At 41.9% G+C, this 25,102-nt stretch overlaps 4 non-coding genes across 4 annotated transcripts; all 4 read left to right on the forward strand.

The window, feature by feature from the left end:
• Positions 1-16,481: 16,481 nt before the first annotated feature.
• trnan-guu (transfer RNA asparagine (anticodon GUU)) lies at positions 16,482-16,555 on the forward strand. Its single transcript has one exon. It is a non-coding gene; the product is annotated as a tRNA-Asn (tRNA).
• Positions 16,556-16,909: 354 nt separating this feature from the next.
• On the forward strand, positions 16,910-16,983 carry trnan-guu (transfer RNA asparagine (anticodon GUU)). Its single transcript has one exon. It is a non-coding gene; the product is annotated as a tRNA-Asn (tRNA).
• A 4,791-nt stretch (positions 16,984-21,774) lies between these two features.
• Positions 21,775-21,847, forward strand: trnam-cau (transfer RNA methionine (anticodon CAU)). The gene has a single exon. It is a non-coding gene; the product is annotated as a tRNA-Met (tRNA).
• A 285-nt stretch (positions 21,848-22,132) lies between these two features.
• Positions 22,133-22,205, forward strand: trnak-cuu (transfer RNA lysine (anticodon CUU)). The gene has a single exon. It is a non-coding gene; the product is annotated as a tRNA-Lys (tRNA).
• The last annotated feature ends 2,897 nt before the right edge of the window (positions 22,206-25,102 follow it).

The raw sequence follows: 25,102 nt of genomic DNA on the forward strand, positions 1-25,102 counted from the left end.
CATATCACAGCTCTCACTTTGCGGAAAAAATATCGGGATATATATCATATATCGATATTCAACCTAAATATATCGGGATATGACTTTTGGTCCATATCGCCCAGCCCTAGTTCGGGGCCACATACACACAATACATATATCAAAATATTATTTTCTACATATAATCTATTAAGAAATGTGCTCATTTGCAGAGTTATTATCAGTTGAGTGAGGAAGGTTTTAAACTTACTAGAAAAGAGTCTCTATTTCTAGAATCTTGATCAATACTCCTGATATAGAAGGTTTTTGCTTACGCATTAGAATTGTTTTCTATTAAGAAATGTGCTCATTTGCAGAGTTAAGGCTGAGTTATACTTCTTTTATCTGCCCTTGCGTCTTGCGCGTATGTTAATGGCTCGAGACGTTTATACTTCATTTTGCTTTGTCGGCGGTTGCGTGTGCTGCGTGGCAATTCACCGCCAGGACAGTAGGTGGAGTAGCGGGTTTTTTCAATGACAAGCCTACTATGATGAAAGGAAATTCACCGCCAGGACCTCTTCGAGTGGATTCATGCTTCTTCTTCTTGTAAATAGCCGGTATTTTGTCAGATTTTCAACACTTTGGGGGTCTAAACGACTACTTTCTCGCCTGAAAATGTTTCAAATGTTGCTAAAGTTATATATTTACAGAGTTTATAGCTTAAGGGAAATCAGCTTTTCAGGCTGGCTGATTTCGGCTCGGACAGGAGTGAAGTGCACTGTGTGTAAACGCTCTGAATACTGTCAGATCGAGTATGCCGTTTTCAAGTAGTAGGCGGTTTCGACCACAGCCAGTGGCTTGCGCTTGCGTCTTGCGTAAAGTTTAGAAAATTGAGGTGACACACGCAAGCTCGCAATGGGGGGCTTGCAACCGCGCAAGGGCTTGCGTTTCTTCTTGCGTCTTGCGTTGCGTCTTGCGTTACCGACTATAAACCAGGCTTAAGAATCAGTGACTTATGAAGGTTTTAACCCTCTCGGAAAGAGGTTCTGTTCCGAACAAAATGATGGAATAGTCCTGATATAAGAAAGTTTAGCTAAAGCATTAGCAGGGCTCTAAAGTGCGACCAATTTGGTCACACATGCGACCCATTTTCTCAATGGTGCGCCTAAAAAAAAATCTCAGGTTGCACCAGTGCAACCATCCGTTCGAGAAAAAAAAAGTCTACGCAACTCTGAAAGTCTCCCTGTGGTTCAACAACAGACACACGTTAGACCCGTATCGTGGTCTAAACCAATCAGAGATAGTGAAGGGCGGGACCCCCTTCTGATTGGCCCGTGTACGTTTAAACACGTTCGTCCTGTAGTCAGAGAGAGAGGTGATGAACCTCGGCCCGTCAGATAAACAGTGGATGTAGCCGCGGGTGATAAGATGAAAAGAACGATTGACAACTTTTTGTTTAAGTTAAAGTTATGGTAGGTAATCCTAGAGAGCTAGCAAGATTCGAAAGTGGCCCCTCCTCTAAGCTCCGAAGCTCAGATAATGAGCCACATACGATCGACTCCGAGCCTGAACCAACTGAAATTAAAAGGGGTAAAGTGTATACATTTCTAAGAGAGTGGCTTGACCAGTTAACCTGGCTAAAATACAGTAAAGCCGATAATATAATGCACTGCGTTTACTGTAAAGTATGGCAATAGTGCATTTGTGACTGGTTCTAATAGATTTCAAATTGAAACGCTGAAAAAGCACAACGCATCTATGAAACACATTACCTGCAGCAATAAAAAAAAAAAAAAAATGTAGTTTTTTTAGTAGTAAGTAGTTAGTAAGTTAAGTTCAGTAAGTTTGTAGAATTGTGCTTCAAATAAGAACTTTATTTTGACCAGATTTCTAGTTAATAGACATATATGGACAGCGATTTTAAAATAAATAAATAAAGTGAACCTGTAAAACTGCAGTGTTAAATGCAATGCGTTTGAAAATTTGGGTGCACCTAAGAAAAAAAGTGGAGCGCACCAGTGCAGCTTGCTGCTGTAATTACAAAGAAGAACAGCTTACACATAAGCTTACATAATGACACATGAAGTCACTTCAAAAGGGGGATGACAGAAATCTCCTATCTGATTGTGCTACATCTTAAAAGGTAAGTGGCTCTTGCAGGGGACTGCTAAAAACTTGCTGCTGCTAAACAGGTGTGACACAATACAGAAGATAACATTCCAACCTCAGTTATTTGACTGAATTAATTGAAGTGATAGAAATCACTTCAAAAGGGGGAATTGTTAAAATTGGCCTTGTTCTTAGACATTATAAATTAAATAGTCTCTGTACTTTTCCATCCAGGAATGGGAAGACAAAACAATTGGGAAAGCAAGGGCAGATTCACACACACATTGTTTTGGGGTGATCCAGAGAATATGACGAAGCATGTTGAACCTACTCATGTCCAATCATACTCGGTAGAGTGTGAGTCCAACCTATGAGGCTATAAATGCAAATGATACCCGGAAATAGGGGCTCAGTCTAACGGACTTCCTGCGGGAGCTCTGTTCCACTGAGCCCAGCGCTGATATGCTTTGACGTGATTTCCAATAGACACTTTATTTTACTTGAGATTCCTCCGGCTTGTTCTTGAGCTGCCATCGAAAGAATCGAATCTAACAATACAGACATTGAGGAGTACACAGACACCGTGACCTCGTACATCAGCAAATGCATCGATGATGTGACCCACATAAAAAACATCAACTGGGCTAACCGGTAGCCATGGCTGACAGGGGACGTTCACAGGCTGCTGAGGGCCAGAGACAACGCCTTCAGAGCTGGGGACGAATCTGGCCTGCGAACAGCAAGAGCCAACCTGTCCAGTGGCATCAGGAAAGCAAAAAAGGACTACACACAAAAAATAACCTCCCACTTCAGGGACAGCAGAGACGCACCGAGCCTATGGCAGGGCATTCAGGCCATCACGGACTACAAGCCTGCGCCACAGAGCTGCCATAGCAACACCTCTCTGCTCAACAACCTGAACAGCTTCTTGGCACGCTTTGAAGCACAGAACAACACTTGCCCACAGAAGACACCCCACCCCACCCCACCCTCCTCACGATCAGATACTGCCCCTGTCGGCTGCCAGCGTAAAGAGGACACTCACCTCTATCAACACCCGCAAGGCCACAGGTCCAAACAACATCCCCGGTCGTGTGCTGAAGGACTGTGCAGAGGAGCTCAAGGATGTCTTCATAGACATTTTTAACACTTCTGAGGCAAGCTGTTGTTCCATCGTGCTTCAAGGCCGCCACCATCATACCTGTCCCGAAGAAATCTGCTCCATCCTGTTTCAACGACTACCGTCCTGTGGCACTGACTCCCATCATCATGAAGTGCTTCGAAGGCTAGTCATGTCACACATCACATCACATCACATCAACAATCAATCTCCTGCTGAATCTCAGCAAGACCAAGGAGATTGTTGTCAACTTCCAGAGAGGCCACACCCATCACCTGCCACTGATTATTGATGGTGCTGCTGTGGAGAGAGTGAGCAGCACCAGATTCCTGGGGGTGCACATCAGTGAGGACCTCTCCTGAAACACCAACACTGCAGCCCTGGCGAAGACATCCCAACGGCGCCTCTACTTCCTGCGCAGACTGAAGCGAGCGACTGCACCACCACCCATCATGTGCAGATTCTACAGAGGCCCCATGGAAAGCATCCTCTCCAGCTGCATCACAGTGTGGGGCGGGAGCTGCACCGACTACAACAGGAAAGCCCTGCAGCGCATAGTGAACACAGCAGGAAAGATCATTGGTGCCCCACTCCCCTCCCTACAAGACATTTACACCACCCGCCTCACCCGCAAAGATCGTTCGGGAGCCTCCCGCCCTCTGGGAGAAGGTTCAGGAGCCTCCGCACCACCAGGCTGTCAGAATGCTGAACTCTACCCCCAGCACACACACACAAACACACTCACACTTTGGACTCTGGCCTCCATTTATGGCCGTCTGTCTTTGCACTTTGTCTTTGTCTTGTCATTTGCACTTTTATCGTCAACGTCACTTTAATTTTATTTTAGTATGACGAGGATAAGCCTGTCCTCATTTGCTGTCTCCCGTGTACTTTAATGTTTACTGTCATGTGTTACTTGTTGGTAAATGGCTTGCCCTGTCTTCATCGTGGGATAGTTAGAAAAGTCATTTCCATCTCTCTGTATGTCTTGTATATATGAAGAAAAACCTGACTTTGACTTTGTGTAATTATTCGTAAATAAATGATGTCGTTGGGAATTTGCTGTTGTTTCATTCACTGGAAGCGGCTTTGAGTATTAAGCGCTATATAAAACCGATCTATTATCATTATTGTTGTTGTTGTATCCTGAAAGGTAACGATAATTCCCAAGTGTGTCCATTAAAGCACAATATTTCATAACACAATACACTTAAAGTCCTATAACAATATTCTAAGTACTATATCAGACTATAATGGTGAGAACACACCTATTGAAATTTCAACTTCTGCTCATCAGCTATTATGTAAATAATCTTTCTCATTGGCCGCCTTTTGGCCGGTAAGGTTCTAAGCAGCAGCATCATTGCTGACAGTGCTACAGGGGCATTGTTTTCTTCTCCACTTTCCTCCTTGTAGAGTAGTTAGCGGTAACCTTCTCGTAGCAGCGACACCTCTGTGACGGAGAAAACTGCAACTACTGACTGCGGTTAAGGCCCAATCCCAATTCTATTTTCTACCCCTTCGCCTACCCCTCGCCCCTTCAAACGGAGGGGTAGGCGAAGGGCTAAGAATGTCACCCCTTCGAATTGGGACAGCACTTCACACCCACGAACGTAATTAGTCCGCGCCGTCAGTTGTTACGTAACCAAAAGCGACAGCTTTAGCCAGAAGTAAACAAACATGACCGGTGCTGTGGTGTTCGCGCTGTCCTGGGCTATTCGGATATTTTTTTTTAAATATCTGCGTTGAATCGACGGAGTGCCATCAGGCAAAGGCGTCTTCGACATCTGGGAGCATTGCTGGATCTTGTTACGGTATGTAGAATCATAAATTAATGCAAATAACGCGTGTGAGTGAGCAGCTGGTAGCTTCCAGAGCCGGCGTGTGAAAATGATTGTGTGTTTGTGTTTGAAAGTGCTTCTAACTGTACATTTGTGATATCGTGTAATATAGAAACAATTTGCTTGTCTCGTTGGATTTGCTGATTTATTGACTGGAGTAGTATCCTAACCTGGCTAACCTAGCTGAAAGCATAAGCTAACGTTTAGCCTTTGTTACTCGCCTCGTTTCGTTTGGAATAAACATGCAGCTCATGCGTTTTTTAAGCGGTTTTCTTTGTACCAGGTTCAGATTTGATGACTTAAATAAATGCACTGCATTGTGTGTGCTATCAATGTGTTGGTTTGGGAGGATGAAAGCCTGATCTTTCCATGTTTTTCTTTCCAGCAGACGGGTCGTCCTACAAATTATTGCCCATTGGACCACAACATGTACCCCAATTTTTTTGTTATCCCTTGTATAATAAATCTCTTCATACCAATATCCGTTCCAGTCGTTCATATGATGTTGATGTGATAATCATGCTCACAAACCTTTTGTCCTTAATTTATTTTATTAGGCTCACATTACAGACTGGTAAGGCAGCTTATTTTCAGAAATAACAGCTTAAAGTGTCTGCTGTAAAGTGTGTGGTGCAAATATGGACAATAAACAGTATGAATATAAACATTATGAATATAAACGGGCAACAGTGCAATCATCAAGAACGAGATGACTGGAGCAGGAACAGCGAAGGTGCTGCATGGGCTCAGTGATGTTCTGGGGGAACAAGACACGACATGACATTATAGCATGCACTTTCATCCATTGTAAAAAATTAAAAAAAGGTGTTTCAGAATGCGGTAGTGGTGGCTGTGTGTACAATAGGTGCATGGCGCATCAACTCACCGTAAAGTTTGTCTATCATGCGCTCAAACCGAGCTAAAAAGCGCTCCGTTTTCTGCTCGTGGCGCTTCTGCTCCTTCAGGCTCTCCTGTATCAGGTAATCCATTATGGGATTGGACTTCCTACTTCTTTTTGGGGATGGGGATGACTTTAGAAACAGATCTTCGTTTTCGGCGCTAAACCTGATCAGGCTCAGGCTCTTTGTGCTTGAGTCCCTGTGAATCAGTCACGTATATGAATACTTGTGATAATAGGTAGCGAAATGACGCTCAAAAGGAACTTCTCTATGGTTAACCAACTACATTGCTTGTAAATACTCGTGTTACAATTTAAAAAAACAATTCTTTCACAGCACCTTCACATGCATTGACCGATTACTCCATGTAAAATAGCGACTTTTCCCATGTGCGTTTATAAGAGAAAATAACTACACATTACCACCATGTTAAACTCACACAATACACCAGTTATCACAACCTAAAACGATTAAATCAGTTAAATTATGGCAAAAAAAAAATAGAAGAACTTACATTTGTGTGGTGCTCTTGCTTCTGCCATTTTTAAAAGACTCGCGATCTCCCGGTAGTCGCGTTGTATTCTGGGAAATATATCATACCCCTTCAAACGGAGTCTGCCTGGCCGAACCCCTCCGTTTCAAGGGCTACAACGGAGGGGTAGGGCTAAGGGGAAGGGCTTTGGAAGAGTATTGGGACAACACTACCTCTACACGTGAACGCGCAAAACGGAGGGGAAGGGGTAAGGGGTAGGGCCAAGGGGTGAATTGGGATTGGGCTTAAGTGAGCAGACGTTCGTCTTTTCCTGATTTAAAGTGCGCCCGTATTACAGAATTTATGGCAAATGCAGGACGTCCGTGATACGGAGCGTGCAAATATTTTACTCAACTGTAAAATCCTTTTGATCCATAATTTCTGACAAAGGTTGATACACTTGAACTCAGGAATTCTTGATAGGAAAACATGCATATCCCTATGGCTGAGGAGTGAACCTCAGATTGTCCTAGCACAGATGATTGGCTGTCATTTCTCATCCTTTTTGGCTCTTGCTTGCTTTCATACACTTTAAAACAAGGCATGCAAAATGTGCGGAGAAAACCTTTTAAACAACTTACCCAGTTTGTTAAGTCAGGCCCTTTAAGTGGTGGTTTGGCTGCTGAGTACATGACATGATTTTTGAATTACTCCAAAATGATACAGCGAATATGTTTGATACTGAGTGAGTGAACAGTCAGGATGTTTCTGAGTTCAAGTGTACACGCCTTTGTCAGAAATTATGGATCAAATGGATTTTACAGTAGAGTAAATATTGCAAATAATGACTTTTTCACTTCAAAATAATTCACTTTGAGGCTGAATTTCTCCAAAATGATACAGTGAATATGTTTGATACTGAGTGAGTAAACAGTCAGGATGTTTCTGAGTTCAAGTGTATCAACCTTTGTCAGAAATTATGGATCAAAGGGATTTTATAGTAGAGTAAAATATTTGCACGCTCCGCGTCATGGACTTCCTGCATTTGCCATAAATTCTGTAATATGGGCGCACTTTAAATCAGGAAAAGACGAACGTCTGCTCACTTGACCGCAGTAATTTAAAACGGTGATAAATGAGTCTCTGCGGCTCCAAAAAAGAAAAACGTTGATAAAATACAAAGTCAGTGAAGTGATCAATGCACATTATTGGTCAATATTTATCGAAAACTGCGTCGTAAATGTTAAAGTTGTTGTTTTTGTGCTCCATCCCGCTAAGACAACAGTGACGTCATCAACACCGCTCACGCGGCCACCATGCTGGAAGCTTTCCGCTGTGTTTACCTGCGTTAGCTGCCATCAGCAGCTGGACATCTGCTGTATGATTTAATTAATGCATAAACACAGACATAATGAAGCTGTTCCTGCAGTCAGACCAACAACCCTCCAGCTCTATATACAGATACAGATAGTCCCTCTGGTGGTCCCACAGGGAAACAGTTTAGCAGTGGAGCTGGAAGCTAGCAGCAGAATCTAGCAAACAATGCTTTCTCATCAACAGTGATGGAGCAAGCCGGAGATGTACACAGCGAAACTCGTAGTAATGCATGTGTACCGGTAATTACTGCCTTTAAACACTTTGGATATATTAACCTCATTAAACACTTGTACTCGGAGACCTCCATCTTTATCAGAAACATGCCGATAATGGAAGGCTAACACAGCGCATTTATTGGCTTTGGCGGTGTTTTTAACACTGCTTCGTGTGGACCGTGTCTCTCCAAACAGGAAGACTGAACCGGAGCCGAACCGTCCTAACGATGAAGATGGAAAACTTACCTGCGGCGCTGCTTCAGAGCTCCATAAAAACCAAGAAGACAAAAGTCTCTGGTGGTCTTCTGCTCTTTAGACCAGAGGGGTGTAAACAGAGAGCAGCGACCCCCCACAGACTTCGAAAGAAAGGAAGGAATGCGGAAGTCACGTGGCTCACGGAGCCGCACAAGAGAGCCTGGCTGCAGACTGGGAGAACCGGAAGTTTATGCGAAGCCTTTCAAAATAAAAGCGAGTGTACCGGAAGCACGTATTTTTAAACGTTACGACCACTTCTAGGTTTATTCTACAGATAATCAATGGAGACTAGATGTACAGCTGTTATGATCCCCTTAAAACATTATTGGCCTACTCAAAACATGCATTATTTTACTCCAGTGTTTTGTTTTAATTTAATTTGCAAAAACAACATCTGTTAGTTTAGTTTGCACTACAAATTAATTTTGAAACAATAAATCTCTGTAAGTACACCTTAATGTATAATGCTTCTATTGTTGGGCCCATTTACATATTGATTTACTCAATTCTTTTATAAAAATATGTGTCAATATTTATCGCATATTTTATGTGTGTTTACAAGTCTAATATTATATTCTATATTGTAATAATATTCTATTAATATTGTTTGTGCTGTGTTCTTACCTTGTGCTGTCGGACCACATTGAGGGTGTGAGGGTTTATGATTTTAAATGAACTTAGCTTTGTGTATTCAAAGTGAATTACTGAATACCTAGTTACATGACCCAGATATCCAATAACCTCTGTCACAGGAGAAAACAGTAGACAAAATACAAACTTTCAATCGTCTTTTTTGTAAGTGTTTTAATTCACAAGAACCTTTCTCCACCATTGATGCACAATGATGCATCAATGATGCATCTCGGACCACCGCACTGGTCTAAAGAAGAAAAAAAATGTCTCAGCTTTTTTGTCAGAGCATGAAAGGTCATTTCACAAAATGTAACAACATGGAATGGAGATGATGGAGATGAAGCCTCCCTGTTCTTAAGTTCCCCACCTCCTGCACAACTGGAGCAGCAGTTTGCTGCCACTTATTCTGCTTCTCTTCAGCCTAAATAAGTATTATTTTGCCTTAAATACAAGCAAACGTCACTTTCTCAAAAGTCAGTTCTCAAACCATGTCCTGGGAGGGAAAACTTGACATAAGATTTACTGAAAACACCTAATAAAGACTGAGAAAAAAGGAGTGCAAACTGACCTCAGTCATGTCATCAAGCTTTGGCTTCTTCAGTCTAAAAACTGGTGGCACCTCACCTGCCAGAAGGGCTTTTGACGCCTTGGTCCAATGGGCAAACATTTTGCCATGGCTATAGTAATTGGTAAATAGGGTAAAACAATTCAAATGACAGCTGCTGCTGCGGTACAGCTGTACAGATGTTTCTTTTCAGGGCTACATTTAGAGAGTTAGAGACTTAGGAGAGTTACTAGCCCCGCTAGCTGTCTGGGGTGCTAGCAGGCGTTCGCAGCGGGAACTTACTAAACTACTACAATTAAATTATTTGTTTTTCCTCTTACTTACCTTCAAAAACGATGGAGACGGTGGTAATTTAGCTTCTATTTTCTTTCCAAGTTGTCAGAGTCAAGAGAGTGACGGGCAGCCCAACTGCCGGTAGAAAGTTCTGGAAAGTTCTAGAATGTTCTGGGGAAGGCGGAGACGTCATGACGTCAGACGCACAGCAACACGAGAAACCTAATTGATGCAGATTCACTCATATGAGAACAGCAGTTTACATGTGTGCTGAGGGAACAACATGGAATTCCAGGTTGATATACTCCACAAATGTAGACTGCCTTCACTAAAGCAGAAATCTGAATGAAACTCATTCAGAACTTTACAATAGTTCAACTACTGCTGAAATACATTTTTTAGAGTATGAGAGTCCAGCAGGAACCCTCTAATTCTGAAGAGGAAGAAGAAAACAGGCTTTCACTGTTCCCTGCTGATAAAAAGGTCGGATGGTAACTTAAAGGCATTTTGATTTTAAAGGGACATTGCCTAAAGTTAACTTTGGGGCTTTTTCTTACTTTTTATTTCTCTTCACTCAGTTGGACTTCTTACTGTTTACTAGCGGTTGCTAGTTGCAGTTCAAAATGAAAGTTGATTTTTCTTGTTTTTCTTTGAATGCTTAAGAGATATCACTTAGAGAAAATCTATCTTTTTATTTTGTAAGGACAAGAAAGCAAACTTTATTTTGTTACAGGAAACACACTCAAAAGCGGACGATGAAGGTTCCTGGTGTAACCAAATGGTCTTTGAGCATGGCTCCAGAAGGCAGCAGGTCTGGCCATTCTTTCTTGGAACTCTCCTGGTAAACTGGTGGCCTCTAAACTCAGTAAAGGCTGAGTTATACTTCTTTTTACTGCCCTTGCGCTTTCTTCTTGCGTTTATGTTAATGGCTCGAGACGTTTATACTTCATTTAGCTTTGCCGGCGCTTGCGTGTGCTGCGTGGCGATTCACCGCCAGGACAGTAAGTGGAGTAGCGGGTTTTTTCAATGACAAGCCTACTACGATGAAAGGAAATTCACCGCCAGGACCTCTTCCAGTGATTCATGCTTCTTCTTCTTGTAAATAGCCGGTATTTTGTCAGATTTTCAACACCTTGGCGGTCTAAACGACTACTTTCTCGCCTGAAAATGTTTCAAATGTTGCTAAAGTTATATATTTACAGAGTTTATAGCTTAAGGGAAATCAGCTTTTCAGGCCGGCTGATTTCGGCTCGGACAGGAGTGAAGTGCACTGTGTGTAAACGCTCTGCATACTGTCTGATCGATGAGTATGCCGTTTGCAAGTAGTAGGCTTGCGTCTTTTCTTGCGTGAAGTTTAGAAAATTGAGGTGACACACGCAAGCTCGCAATGGGGGGCTTGCAACCGCGCAAGGGCTTGCGTTTCTCCTTGCGTCTTGCTTTGCGTCTTGCATTACCGTCTATAAACCAGGCTTAACAAGGGTCACTGGCTAATCTGGGTTTGGAATATTGATGATCAGTATTGTATTCTTGTTAATATCTACGGCTTCAACAACCCCGCTTTGAACAAACTATTACTTACAGAGTTTTCTGAGAATACTGAAAATCTTAAACTTGCCTATCCATTTGCAAATGTAATTGTGGGAGCAGATTACAACATGGTTTATGATGAATATCTGGACAGATACCCTTTCAAGAGTCCTCACAACCAAAAAATATTGGACATCAAACCTTTGGATGTTCTGGGTACAGAGATGGTCATCAGCCAGCTGGAGGAGGACACAACACTGTTGATGAGAAATGAACAGCAGATCCCAATAACTCTAATCAAATCAAATCAAATCAAATTTATTTGTATAGCACATTTCATGTACAAACAGTTCAAAGTGCTTTACATAAAACATAAGCATTGCAGCAGGGAGTGCAATAAGCATTAAAAATACATAAAAGAATATAAAGAGAAACAAATAAAATCATTTAAATGAATTTAAATGAAAACATAGACTCTCCAAGGCTTCAGTACCAACCTTAAATTTAAATAAGCATAGACTCTTTGCTCCTCATGACGCACCTCTGAAAGAACTTTGCCAAGTTCCCATTAAGTCAGAGATGAAACACCTCGGTATTCACTGAACTGAAGACCAAAGAAGTAGTCAGTTCATCAGTGTTGAAAGCAAACTTACTGAATGCAGAACTAAACTGAATATATGGCTCCAAAGAGACTTGTCAGTTTTAGGTAGAATATATTTAACAGAAATGGAAAGTTTACCAAGATGTATGAAGCCAATCTACTCACATGATGTTTCAGATGAATGAATAAAATCTACCTTTCCTGTAAACTACAACGGTTATGTCACTTTGATGACACAAGAGGGAGCAAGAACACATACAAATGATGGCAGTATGGATGTACATAATGTATTTTGACACACTGGACTATCCGTAGTCGGATATTTGTGTGTGCAATTCGCATTGATGCGTGTATAGTCCAACTGTTGTGGTTGTGGAGGATGACAATGGTTCATCCATCCATCCATCCATTATCTATACCGCTGAATCCGTCGATCGGGTCGCGGGCGGGCTGGAGCCTATCCCAGCAGTCAATGGGCGAGAGGCGGGGTACACCCTGGACAGGCCGCCAGTCCATCGCAGGGCCACATAGAGACAAACACAATGGTTCATTTTTGCCTCAAATAAATAAGCCGAAAATGGCTACAAGATCGCGGAGGAGCACAATGAATTCACATTTTGACTTGCCGTAGGCTACTCGTCCATCGAACACATCTCGCCATCGAAATGACCAAAGTTTCATCCCCATCTTTCTCCTAAGTGCACCGTGATGACTGTGCGCAACTCTACGGTAACACTCAACTTTAATAATGTATTCTTGAATTTACTTTGTTGTAATCCTACTTTGCTACACGGTGCGGTGTGCTAGGTTGGTTAGCACTACATGGGAAGTGTATACGCCAGCCGCTCTGCTCACCCTATTCTCCATTCATAGAAGTTGAGAGTGGCCGGCGTATAGTCAGGCTAGGGAGGCGTTGCTCCTTCAAAATGTGTGACGTTATGTGTTATTATTTTTGTCTCTATCGCTGTCTCTCCGCTCTGCAAGTTGCTTCGGCTTGTCGCGTTGGTATGGCAACAGCCTGGTTACACGCAATGCATTCTGGTTAGTTGAGCCAATCAATACAGTAGTGAAAATTACGGCTCAAGACGCAATTGTATACAATTTTACAAAATAATGCAAAATCTTTTTTTTTTTTAAGTAAAATACCAAGTAAGAGTACATTATCCATGTTAATAGTGCACAATGGCTAAAGGTGAATTCCACTTTAAAGTAAACTGGATAAAATCTTGGATTAAAAGTCACAGTTTATTCTGCTTTTGTATTCCTAACTTCCTCTTTAACCAACTTGGCGGCTTAAACCTGTTGCTCATCTCGGACTTTGATGCCAATAAGCTTCCTGAGTCATTGTCAGAGTTCCATAAACAAGTTGTTCTGGAAAATGTTCCACACACAATGTTTCATCGCTCTACAGTAATCTGGAACAACAGAGATGTGCTGCACCACCAAACATTGCTTTGAGAGAGATCTTTGGTCTGAGACACATTTAAGGAAGATGATGGTAATTTACTGAGTTACGAACACTTTAGCATCAAATATGAGTTCAACCCTCCTAGTTTAGACTTGTTGCGATTGCGTAATGCGCTTCCCCAAGAATTTTCTGACTAAAAACATTCTGACCCCCCAGTTTATACAGCCACAGCTACCCCCTCTATCAATGGAGGGAATCCTGTTTTACATGAAATATGTCAGAACTTTTTATTAGAAAATGCTTAACAAACAATCTTTTTCCTGGGTGACAAAATAAAAACGAAATCTGAAGTAAATTTTTATCAAATTTCAATCCCAAAACTAAGAACAATGTACTGAGCCTTCCCTGTAGCTCCTAAAGCAAAAGAAGCATGCTTCAAAATGATGAATAACATCTCTCCCTCCAAAGAATTACTCAGAAAACGCTTTAACAGAGTTGACTTCTGGATAGAATACCAAACATGTTAATCATCAGCAGTTTCTCTCTTTTACAGTTTTTTACGATTGAATAAACACTAAAATCAAAAGTATTACACAATTATCAAAAGCTTACACTCAATGACCAAAACTCAGCCCAGATTTGCACCACTATAAGCACAAAGTCAGTTCACACTTTTTGCAAAACAATACACACGATTTGCAAAACACTAAACACACTTGTATGCATAAAGGCCCATTTATGCCCTACGTTAACTACGGAAACGGACGCTTTCACCCGGTTCCGGGGGTCGTTTCATCCGTCAGTTTGTCCGTAGGTCAAGAGCATAGCAATCCGGTGAACTCCGGGCGAAACGGAGCAATACCAGAGGAATTCGTGGGGGCAGTAGAGAGTCAGGAGCGTGTTTGCGCCGGAAGTTATGGAGGAAGAAGAAGAACGAAGAGTAGGAGATTTACCACAACCGTGTACGAAAGGAACGGGTGTAAAAAAAAAAAAAACGCACAAGTTAATGTTTCCTAAACACCGGTTTCTTTGTGTGCTGCCATAATAGATAGAGAACTGCAACTTCCTCAATTGACGCCATGTTTCTCAAACCCGCGGCCGACAATGACTCAATATATACGGCCCTCTAGAGGATTTCTTACGGAAGTGCGCAATATGGACGGAGGCATAAATAGAAGCTCCGGGAGAAACGTATGGACCGGACAGACGAATTTCGTCCGGTTCCGTAGGGCATAAATGGGCCTTTAGACACAGAAGTATATCAAGATGTCACTTCCTTGCAATTCTAAAGCACTGACTGTCAAATGACCACCCCTATGTGCCAACTGGTTAAACACAGCCATCAGGTGTGCAAACACAAGATTGCTTAATTGTAGACACACCAATCCGGTTTAAGCACTATAAATATGCAGCAAGTGAGTTCACCTATCTTTGACCAAAATGGAAGGAAGAGGAAGAGTGAGGGTGAGAGGACGAATCGCAAGAGGAGAAGGAGGCTGCACCCCCAGGCTCGCATACCCCTCATTCAGGCCATGGAGGAGGCCTGTGACCTGATTGAAGCCACAGCCATACAGGGATGGATTCTGCATTCAAGACAATTCTTTCCACGCTGTCTTGGAAATGATGATATTGCATGCGATGTTGACGAAATTCTCTGGCCGGATCCAGCGAGGCGAAGTGATGACCAGTAGTGATTTCTGTACTGTTTTTTTTTAAATTTTTTTAAAATTATTGTTTTTTTTTTTTGGTTGTTTTTGTACAGGATACAATTTTATGTTTGTCAGAAGCATGGAAAATGGGGCATGTTTTTTGTTTTGTTTTTTATGTCTCTGTTGACTAAATTCAGTTTTTGGAGAAATAAATTACATTTTCATCAGTCCGCAGCATTGGTCTTGTGTCGTGTCTAATGCATACAAGTGTGTTTAGTATTCACTGTGTGTATTGTTTTGTGTGAGCCGACATTGTGTTTATAGTTGTGCAAATCTGGGCGAGGTTTTGCAAATTCATTGTGTACTTCACCTATACTACTCTATTCACTCAGAAGCAGAATTAGCCAAAAGTGTTTAAGGTTTTCAACAGCAGTGTGTAACTGTTACAAACAGAGTTAAGTCATATGCAACGTGTGTGTTTCATATGGTAACAAAATATGGTTTTGATAAATGAGCGTATAGTTTTTACAAGAGTGTTTCATTTTGCAAAGGATCCAAGGTGTTTTGCGAATTGGGTTTGTGGTTGTGATAATTGTGTGTAGGTTTTGCTGGAGCTCCCCCTACAGGCTTGGAGGTAATGTACGGTTACACTGTCGTAAATACAACACCCTTTCGCTTTCACATTTCACGTTTGTTGACGAACCGGCGAGGAGTCAGAAGGTGCAAGCTACGCCGACTGAGAAGGTAAGAGTAATCAAATGTACCTGGGAGCGTGAGAGGGGTCTATTTGTTTTTGCGGTAGGTGTGCCAGAAAGCAGGTCGAAGTACTTCCGCTCAGCTCCCGGGCCGGTCCAGCAAAGTTACATAGCGCAGTTTTTCCAACTCAGACCCCCGAAGGGCATAGGAGACAGGCCAATCGTAATATTAAAAGTCATTCTAGCCGCACAATTTTTTTTAAGCTGTTATTTTAAGGTAGAAATGTTACCGCCATGCGGAGGCAGTCAAGCTCGAAGCCACGCCCCCTGCCAACAGAAGCCAGGCAGAGTCTCTGTGGCGCAATTGGTTAGAGCGTTCGGCTGTTAACAGAAAGGTTGGTGGTTCAAGCCCACCCAGGGACGTTCAGACTTATGCGTATTACGTGAGTTAAAGCAAACATTCTGCTGCCAAAACGCTCTCCTTACGCATTATACACGCTCCTTGGCAAAATATTTCTCCAAGAGTGACCTGTTAAGTGCAGTGTAATGCATGACTCAACCTGGAGGCTCCTCTGTCTTTTGTCAAAATTGCACAAGCAAAGTGAAAAAACAACCTTTTTGTCATATTGCTATGGAAGTCAAACACAAACGAGAAAAAACTCAAAAAGGCTGAGACACCAAATGAGGGCACTTGGGAAAAAAAAGTTCTTTCTTTAGCAAGTCAGACCAGGACGTTATTGACTACTTGTTGTGTGCTACTTTACTTGTTACCTACACAGCAGATATCAACCTTATGACAAACATAAAGAAATCGAACACACACTGTAATTGAAGGGGTGAGAGGTTGTAATGATTGAGGCCACGCCCACAGAGAGCTACAGCAAGTCTCTGTGGTGCAATTGGTTAGCGCGTTCGGCTGTTAACAGAAAGGTTGGTGGTTCGAGCCCACCCAGGGACGAGTGTGTGTACCAATAAACCTACCGGTCAGCAACCAGTTGTAGGTTTGGTAGCAAATCGATAGCTGTAATGGGTGACTTGTCCCACTGAACACACAAGTTATCCTTTAAGTCATTTGGTTGACAAGAGTTAAGGTGCCAAAGCATGCTGAGCTGTTTGATGAGAGATATTACAATTGTATTGTAACTGGTAATCTTGCTGTATAGCACCTCCTACTTTTCGGTTCAAGTTTGACATAGATCAGCAGCAGTTCACTCGAGTCTCATCACGTAAAAATACAGAAAGCTTGCATCTACCACCATGAGGGGGCAGTCAAGCTCGAAGCCACGCCCACTACCAACAAAAGCCAGGCGGAGTCTCTGTGGCGCAATCGGTTAGCGCGTTCGGCTGTTAACCGAAAGGTTGGTGGTTCAAGCCCACCCAGGGACGTTCTGACTTATGCGTATTACGTGAGTTAAAGCAAACATTCTGCCGCCAAAACGCTCTCCTTAAGCATTATACACTTTCCTTTGCAAAATATATCTCCAAGGGTGACCTGTTAAGTGCAGTGTAATGCATGACTCAACCTGGAGGCTCCTCTGTCTTTTGTCAAAATTGCACAAGCAAAGTGAAAAAACAACCTTTTTGTCATATTGCTATGAAAGTCAAACACAAAACAGAAAAAATTCAAAAAGGCTGAGAGACCAAATGAGGGCACTTGGGAAAAAAATTGACATTAAATCTCTTTCTTTAACATGTCAGACATGGAAGTTATTGACCACTTGTTGTGTGCTACTTTACTTGTTACCAACACAGCAGTTATCAACCTTATGACAAACATAAAGAAATCGAAAACACTGTAATGAAGGGATGAGAGGTGGTAATGATCGAGGCCACGCCCACAGAAAACTACAGCACGTCTCTGTGGCGCAATCGGCCAGCGTGTCCGGCTGTTAACTGGAAGGTTGGTGGTTTGGGCCCACCCAGGGATGATTGTGTGTACCAACAAATCTACCGGTCAGCAGCCAGGGGGGTATTCCTTGAAAGTAGCTAAAGAAAGCCAGGCTGCAGCCAGAAAGCAGCCATCTAGCGCCATCTCCCAATTAAGCCTCAAGTTGCTCCACGAAGACATTTCAGCTGCGTCTCGGTGAGGCTAATCCAAGCGAGGCTTACATAGCCTAGCTAAGTACGAGTGCACGAGGAACGTAAGAAGCCCTAACGAGTGGATGGTGGAAAAAGGGAGATGGCAGAAAAGGAGAGCAAGACAAGAGCTGTTATTTTTTCGGCAGCTGAACAAATAATGCTGATGGAGCTGTATGAGGATTTTAAAAGTGTCATCACCAGAAATGGTAATACAGCTGCGATCAAAAAAGCGAAGAAACGGCATGACAAACAACTGCAGACAGACTAAATGCGTAAGTTATTAAAGTTTCATACCATTGTCAATTGTTAGACATTTATTTACTGTCCTCATGTATTTATGCTCTCCTCTTTGTGTTATAATGTGTCTACATAAAGCATGTTGAATTGTCTCTGTATGAGATGTACTGCACAAATATACTGGCCCTGCTCACTTTATTAATAACCCAATAATCGACACGCATCATCATACTTTGTGACTATATTATCGTGAGTGTGTGACCCACATATTATTTTTTCACTGTTACATCTCAACAGGAGCTATCTTAACAGCCAAAAGCGTACCTGGCAGCAGGTGAAGGTAAAGCACAGGAAAATATTTCAGAGTGGTAAGTAGCCTTTGAAGAAATGTGTTTGTCCAATAAAGAGAGCAGCAAACTAGATATGGAACACAAGAAACTGAAAATAAAAAAGATCAAGCTAGAGATTATGAAACTGGAGAGAGATGTTAGTATAAATAAATTCAGATAAAGGAGAATTTTGTGTTGTGAACTGTATTTAATTCTGTTTTCTCTCCACAGCTTGAGAAACATGTAATAATAATTAAACAATTCAACACAACTTGAACTCAAACTTGTCATTATTGTACGATTCATGCAAAGTGTTAGAAATGTGTTTTTTACATTTATATTCACAGTGGGGTGCCATGACCTAAACGTGTGGAAAGTTATAAATCATCTCTGTCCATTTAGCCTTCTCACACTTGCTCTGACTTAAACTGCTACTGTGTCAATGCTAAATTATGAAAAGAAGTTCTAACTCAAAGGTCACAGCAATAAGGATCAAAGGAAATATGTGTCCCTGTATAGGTCCCTCACTGTGTCAGGAGAAACTGAGTCCTTTCAGGCCCTGGAACCTGCAGGGACTCAGACTTGAGCCTGAAAAGTTGTCCACAAGACAAAATGTATAAAATATGAAGTATACTATTAATTTAAGATGGCTCTGTCAGAAGTCAGCCATGGTGCCTGAGAACTTTAAGCAATGAACCTGTATTTAATTTGGCCAAAGGTCATTTCTAACCGTGCCCTTGTTTTAGCATGTGCATGTGCATGTGCATGTGCATGTGCATGTGCATGTGCATGTGCATGTGCATGTGCATCAGTGTTAATTTCGTCAGCTTTTTTTAATTTAGTCTTAGTCTTAGTCACAATGTCGAAAATCAATTTTAGTCTTAGTCATATTTAGTCATTTTAGTCATTTTAGTCAACACTGTACATAATAGAACTTCTCTACACACGGCGGCATGATCAATCATTATCATGCAGGTTGTTTTGTTGTCCTTGTTGTAAACGAAATGGCTCCAGCTCCAACAAACCATATACCGGCAGGTGAGCTAAATGCTACAACTAGCATGCACATGGCGAGTTACACATCAAAGCAACAGAAGCTACGACTACAGCAACCTGAATACATTACATAAACAATATATACAGCCATACTCACGTTTCATTTACGCACACACAACTTGCCGGGACATTAATCAACAGCTCGATCTTCACTCTGTCGACTCAGGGCACACACCTGTTCTAACCGAGCACCGACAGTTATGCTACATGACCAGCAGGGGGCCGCTACGCTCTGAACTGACGAACACAACTTTGGAGCCTTTTCTACATCAAGAAACACTTATATTAACAATTACAAATTACAAACTAATTATAAACAATTAAATTTGTAAATGTCCATTCGTCCATGGCTTGTAAATTTCGTCTTGTCTTAGTCTCGTTAACGAAAATCATTTTTTATTCTCGTCATATTTTTATTTTCTGGAAGCATTTTTGTGCGTCATCGTCTCGTCATCGTCACGGATAAAAGGGGCGTTAACGAAATATTTTCGTCATCGTCCTAGTTGACAAAATTAACACTGATGTGCATGTGCATGTGCATGTGCATGTGCATGTGCATGTGCATGTGCATGTGCATGTGCATGCCCTTGTTCCTGGATCAGGATATGGCGTGAGGAGGTACGGCCAGCATGCATAGCCTTTATCCCCAAGCAGGACACCATTGAACTCTCCTGCAGAATAAGAGAAATGTTGGATGGATATACATGTGTTAAGACTTGGCAATTTGATGCAATATGTGCCTTATATGGCTATCTATAATAAAGTATGACGAGCACTTTAAATTCCTTAAGATGACCTCTACACCTGACCTCTCATTACATTACCAAAATTCTGCCAATGCCACACCTTACTTCAAAAGTACACTCCTTCAGGTAAGTAAAATTCTCGCGCCTTGTGCAAACCTCTGTGCCAGTGAGGATGCTCGGAATATCCTAGAATCATGAACTGATCCCCGCTATTTAGCCTCAATGTTGGAAATGAAATGAGCTCCATCACAGATCATCTGCATGCACGGAGGATAGGAGTCAATGATGAGGTTTCACAGGGCATAAATGTAACATTGCTCAGCATTACTCAAAGGGGTTGATGTGGTGTTTTTCAAAATGAGAAATCCAGTTCAGAGTCTATGGACAATTATCCCCTAGTGTACCTGTACATTTAGGATATGGAAAAATTTTCGGTTTACATAGTCAGCCTCCACGGGTCCAGCAGGGGCCTGGACAATGTGACAATGTTTAAATCCAGGCTTAAAACAGTTCTATTTAGATGTGTATATGACACCTGAAAGTATTTTATCTGCGCTCTTCACTTTTAAATTAATTAATTAATGATTTTTTTGTTTTTTGGAATGATTTTATTGCCTTCTTGTGATTTTATGTAGCTGTAAAGCACTTAGAATTGCCTTGTGTACGAATTGTGCTCTACAAACATTAGGGAAGCCTGAGGGAGATGATGAACTTAATGCAAATACTTCAGCCAGTAGGTTGTTTTACATTATCGGCTACTGTAAATGTGGAGCAGCAGCCTGAGAGGACAGGTTTTTTTTAATGAGAGATGTTGAGTTTGATTTGAAAAGTTATACATAGCAGAGGATGGTTTATGTCCATCAAGCTCTGGGTTAAGGGCCCAGCACGCTTCTGCTGCGCCACTCTGCTACACACCTGAGATGGGACTCAAACCCACAATCCCTGGCATTAGGTGGCCATTAGGCCACTGAGACGCTTCTGCTGTGCTACTCTGCTACACACCTCTGATGGGGCTCATACCCACTATTTGTTTTTAGTGAGAGATGTTGAGTTTGATTTGAAAATGTATACATTGCAGAGGATGGTTTCGGTCCATCGACCTCTGGGCTATGGGCCCAGCACACTTCTGCTGCGCCACTCTGCTACACACTTCTGATGGGGCTCATACCCACTATTTGTTTTTAGTGAGAGATGTTGAGTTTGATTTGAAAATGTACAGCTGGAAACTTGCTGGGCACAGGTGTCTCCGATTATTCTCTGTTGGAGCTGCAGAAAGCCCACTCGGAAGCTCACTCACTACAAAGTGTGGAAGGTATCAAACACAAGTTATGGGGTTTCGAACCATCTCTTTTTTTTAAAAGCATTGCAATCAGATCTTTGTCGCCTTATGTCAAACCTGAGTTATGGGGATTCACACCATCGCTCTTTTAGAGATGCCTTGCAATCAGATATTTGTCGCCTTTCAGTTTCTGATTCCTTTATTATCTACTTAAACTTGTCATGTCAGACACATTTTTCTTCGGTTTTGCCGTTCTCGCCCCCCATAGGTGTCACAGGGGGCTACAGATTAGAATATCTTATTTCCTACCATCCACTTATTTGATTGCCATGCAATCCATGTGAGCTGGGCAAGTGGGCATCACATACCTTTAGCAAAGTCTGCAGGACCAATGAATGGGTGTGTGAAAGTGAGCCTAGGCTGACAATGCATGCATATTTATGTTTTGCAGGCCTCGTTGGCGCAGTAGGCAGCGCGTCAGTCTCATAATCTGAAGGTCGTTAGTTCGACCCTCACACGGGGCAGGTGTTTTGATGTGGTGTTTATAGCACTTCACCTCAGTTACAGCTGGAAACTTGCTGGGCACAGGTGTCTCCGATTGCTCTCTGTTGGAGCTGCAGAAAGCCCACTCGGAAGCTCAGTCACTCCAAAGTGTGGAAGGTGTCAAACACAAGTTATGGGGTTTCGAACCATCTCTTTTTTTTAAAAAGCATTGCAATCAGATCTTTGTCGCCTTATGTCAAACCCAAGTTAATGGGTGTGTGAAAGTGAGTCTAGGCTGACAATGCATGCATATTTATGTTTTGCAGGCCTCGTTGGCGCAGTAGGCAGCGCGTCAGTCTCTTAATCTGAAGGTCGTGAGTTCGACCCTCACACGGGGCAGGTGTTTTGATGTGGTGTTTATAGCACTTCACCTCAGTTACAGCTGGAAACTTGCTGGGCACAGGTGGCTCCGATTGCTCTCTGTTGGAGCTGCAGAAAGCCCACTCGGAAGCTCAGTCACTCCAAAGTGTGGAAGGTGTCAAACACAACTTATGGGGCTTCAAACCATGTCTCTTTTAGAAAAGCAAGTTGCACCCTGGCCAAGACTCATGACAAAGGATAGGAAGTTCATCACGCTAGCATAATAGAATACGCTGTGTGACAAAAGCACCTTTGCAGACTCTCCTTCTCTTGACATAGACTGACATGGGACAATTCAGTCAAGTTTATCCCACGTGAAACTACCTCTTTTGCAACTTTCCATAAACTTTCAAAATGAGAATGAAAGCCAGATAAAGAAACTTGTGAGTTGATTGTTTAACCTCTAGTCCAGACAACAGGTCTTTTGAACAAGTAGCTACGTGCTCAACAAGCCATGTCATCACATATTTTAGCAAAGTCTTGTTATAATTGGCTTTGTTCTTAGACATTAGGAATGAAATAAGTCTCAGTACTTTTCCATATGACCTTAAGTGATGCAGGAGTAGACAGACAAAACAATCAGGAAAGTCTGGGAAAGCAAGGGCAGATTGATACACACACATTATTTGAATTCCTCAGAGACATTATTTGAGTTAGACAATTCATATCCAATCACATTTGATCAACAAGGGATCCACCTCGGGAAACTAGGAGACATATATACGAGGTGTAACCGGGGATACGGGGCTCGGGCTGACGGATTTCTTGCGAGGTCTGTCAGACTGAGACCAGCGCTGAAATGCTCCACTTGTTGCCAGACCAATAAAGACTTCATTTTCACTTGAATTTACTCCGGTCCGTTCTTGAGCCTCCTACTAAAAGAACCCGATCTAACAAATGGTGCCGTGACCCGAGGTTCGAAGGCTAAAGGACCACCGTGCTGTGCGACCGACCCCGTCCGAGGGAGGACGCCTCGAGGTGATTGGAGGGACAGCTTTTTTCAGACAATCAGGCGCCAGAGAAAAGGTGAGCAGAACACCACTTAATGACTAAATGTGAAATATCTGCATATTGGGTAAACTAAATAAAGTTGTCTGAATTAAGTTGTCCTCTGGTCATAGTGAATCCAAGTGTTAATGTACTGTCTGATGTTTGCATTGAATGGTAACACGTGAAGTATAATACACATAGTCTCACATAGGGAAAGCAAATAAGTGTCCTGACAAGTGAATTCGAACAAAGTGACAAGATAAATTCATTTTATAAATGAATGTCCCATGCGGGGAGCTTGTCTTCAAATTTGTTTCCGTGCAGTAATAGCTAAGTGTGGCCGAAGTAGTTTATAAAATCCCCAAATTGAGGGGGTCAACTAAATAAATAAATAAAATTAGTGGAATTCCGACACGGAAGGTTTCTCCTCTGACGAAAGTTAGAACGAGGGATTGAGACCTCCGGGGTGCGAAGCGGTCTATAATCCCGAGACAGTCGGTCTGACAAGAATAAATTTATACTGTAGGACACAGGGTCAGATTTTTTTTATTTTCATGCAACTGTGGGGTGGGGTTCGCCGCTCGAAGATATTTGACTGCGCCAGCTGATCTCGAGTGGTTTCTGTTCAATATTGGGGTTGGTATAGATAAAAAAGAGGGGAGAACAAGTGGCTGCGCGTGCTATACGGGTCGCTTTGTTCGGGGAAATCAGTATTTTTAGGGTGTGACCCAAAGTTTTGGAATAAACAAATGCTTTGATAAGTGGGGTAACCCCGAGAGGTGGAGCGCACAGAACACAGCGTTCTGCGTAGAAGTTTCTTCACTACTTTCAGCATTTGGGCAATTACGTCTCCAAATACTTTGACTAACACGTGTATAACTTTTGAATATGTCACAAAAATTGAATGAAAGATGGAAGAAATGGTCCCGAGGTGAGAAGTAAAACGAGGGACAGATAAATTGGACTGGAGAAATGCAGAAAAAAGAGTGTGTGAGTTTGCTCCACTGAGGCTGAGTGTGTGTGTTCAAAATGTTTTCAAAACAAACCAGAGACTAAGAATCAAGCACATGCATGATACAGAAGGAAAAAGTTGATATATGATATATTGGATCCCAAAGTTTATTGACAAAAGTTAATAATTTTTTTCAGCATCAAAGCACTAATAATAGACCTTAAAAAAAAAAAATAACAGATTTGGAGGCTTGACCTGAGGCCTGAGGTTTCTAACTAAAGATCAGCTGTGCAGCAGCATTACAGGAATAATGAATAATGAAAAGCCTCAAACGCTTTTTGAGCCATAATATTCCCAATTTAATTTTATAGTTGTTCTCTTTGTCATAAATGCGCACACCCTAAGATGGTCTTTTCTCAACCATGTTTTTTTCTCCCATTCAGCCCTGAGAGTGAGAACAATCCAAACAGACTCTGAGTGATCATTGGCCTGAGTTTATAATGATATACTGATTATAATAGGGGTTTAATTTTGTACTCCATCTATTTTAAAATGCATATGATTAGGAAAGACACCAAAGTATGTAGATAAACTGAAAACAGCTTTACAATGGAAAAAATTGCAGAGATGAGATAAGAAACAATAAATCCAGGAAGAACAGTGTTTGAGACATTCATACAAACTGTTGCTGAAATAGGATTTAACAGCTCTCTTAAAGAGCTAAAGTCAAATACACAAGCAGAGTGTTTAGGAGATTTGCTCCTTTAATTAAAATATAATCTGAAAAAATGTTCTACAAAGTGAAACTTTATGATTCCACCTGAAACAGGACTGAGATCAGGCAGTCAGACCCTATTATGCATTATATTATGCAATATTTAACCTACTATTTTATATGATATATAATATATGACCTATATATGAATGTTTTCAG

This window comes from Odontesthes bonariensis, chromosome 8, assembly GCF_027942865.1.
Source record: "Odontesthes bonariensis isolate fOdoBon6 chromosome 8, fOdoBon6.hap1, whole genome shotgun sequence".
In the NCBI taxonomy this organism is placed as follows: domain Eukaryota; kingdom Metazoa; phylum Chordata; class Actinopteri; order Atheriniformes; family Atherinopsidae; genus Odontesthes; species Odontesthes bonariensis.